General features: G+C 36.6%; 1 long non-coding RNA gene across 1 annotated transcript; it reads right to left on the bottom strand.

Moving 5' to 3' along the window:
• Positions 1-354: 354 nt before the first annotated feature.
• Positions 355-1,039, bottom strand: LOC121990457. Its single transcript, XR_006114602.1, has 3 exons — positions 930-1,039; positions 580-767; positions 355-483 (listed from the first exon to the last, which is right to left on the bottom strand). It is a non-coding gene; the product is annotated as an uncharacterized LOC121990457 (long non-coding RNA).
• Positions 1,040-1,952: the final 913 nt, after the last annotated feature.

Genomic DNA, 1,952 nt, shown 5'->3' with positions numbered 1-1,952 from the left:
GTTGCTCCTGCTCCTGATCTTGCTCCCTCAAAGCAATAATGTAATCATAGGTGCTGATTAATTCCCTGTAAGCGCATCCATGTAGAGTAGCATGAGCTAGTTAAAGTGTCAATTTTCTCCAGAATTGATGAATAAACAACACCATATCGTTCAAATTCTACTATTTGTTTTCCACTATGGAAAATCTATCAGTTAAATAACAAGCTGTAATAGTTCAGTTGGATAATAAGTTTCAGTAATGCTCAGTGTATGGATGAATGCAAAGAATTTGAAAATATAAAAGATATATTCCTTGAAATAGAGATATTTGACCGGATACATAGGTTTGTTTTATATAAATGTAGGAGCTGTGTGACTGGTAGTGTTTGCTGTGTCACAAGTAGAAATATGAAAGTAGTGTACCTTTTTTATTAAAAGAATATGGAAGAAGAAAAGTTGTGCAACTGGAAGAGTAGCAACCATGGCTAATAAAGTGCACACAGCCTGCATTATAGAGACATTATCAAATTAGTATCAGAACCTTGAAAAATCCTCATTATGATGTGTGATTTTCATTCATTTTCTCTTCTGAGTACTCACCACCACAATGATAAAGGGTGCCAAGGAAAAGCTACTACCCAGCTTTGAAACAATTTCAGCAGAAAATCTCCTTCTCTCAACAAAACACAGTATCAGCACAAGCATCCCAACAGCCCACTGCAGAATAAGCTGGCCCAAGGTGCACAAAGCATGGAGACCAATCAATAGTCAATCAGAATGAAAAGGACCTGACATAAAATGCATTCTATGTATCAGGTCCTTCACGTACTAAGAAAATAGTATCTTCTAAGTTGATGCACACAGATGATAAATCTACACTAAGAAAATAGTGTCAATCACTATGATTAATGAATACAACTATTGGAATGGTAGGAAATATTTGTGCTTACCAAGAGAAGAGCAAACACCATGAGGATGAAGAACCTTTTGTAATTTTTTCTTCCTATGCAGTTATTGATCCACTACAAGGAAAGATGAATACTGCATATTACTACAAGATAACAAAACATATAAGGTTGTGAATGGAGAAAACCCTCACCCTGCAATGATGATCAAAGCCATCAACGCATTTGTCACAGACTCTACAATGCTTACTATATTTTAGAACCTGCAATACAAACAGATAGAAATCATTAGAGAAAAACCAAGTTAATATAAAGCACATAAGAACTTTATTTTCTTGAAAAGATTGTGTGGCTCATCGTAAATGAGATCTCTATCACCTTTCTCCCTAATAACCAATATTCTGAATTATCCATCTTTTATGGTTATGCATTTGTCCAAAGGCCATCTGATCAAGCAATCAAAAAAAGTAAATTACTCATCTTACTGTCCTATTCTTTTTAAGACATCCTACCACACCACATGAGAAGCACCCACATTGTTTTGGTTAGCCTAGAAATTTGCAACTTATCACCTCGAATCCCAACGGTGGCATCACTCTGAATTATTGCACAACTTCTCCATCCATAGCAATCCAAACATCAGAACACGAAATGGCGAAGAAATATTACCTTAGTTAAGATGGAAGATTAAAAGTATTGATCAGGAAGAGACCAACAACTTTAGAAGCCTCGAAGTTTTAAATTTTGTCCATGCTGGTTGGCACAGGGAAAAAAATTCATTCCATCTGCCAACTGGCACACGAAAAAGAACAAAACTGAAGTGTTCCTCTTTGTCGGTTGAAACCTACTATGTCACCTCATTGCCAATTGAAACCCACTGCATCCCCTCACGAGCAGTCTTCTGAACAGCCACCCACCGGATGAGGCCAATAGCTTTGAATGCCTTAAACACATGGTTTTAGATCTTGTTTGTGTCACTTAACATGGCCAATATATATGCTTGGAGAAGATGACTTGTTTCAGAAGCTTTTTAGATCAAAGATACGAAGATGACTAGAGGATCTGGCT

The sequence above is a fragment of the Zingiber officinale genome, chromosome 6B (genome assembly GCF_018446385.1).
Source record: "Zingiber officinale cultivar Zhangliang chromosome 6B, Zo_v1.1, whole genome shotgun sequence".
NCBI classification, from domain to species: Eukaryota; Viridiplantae; Streptophyta; class Magnoliopsida; order Zingiberales; family Zingiberaceae; genus Zingiber; species Zingiber officinale.
The sequence above is the reverse complement of the archived record's forward strand: the minus strand, read 5'-3'. Positions and strand labels throughout refer to the sequence as shown.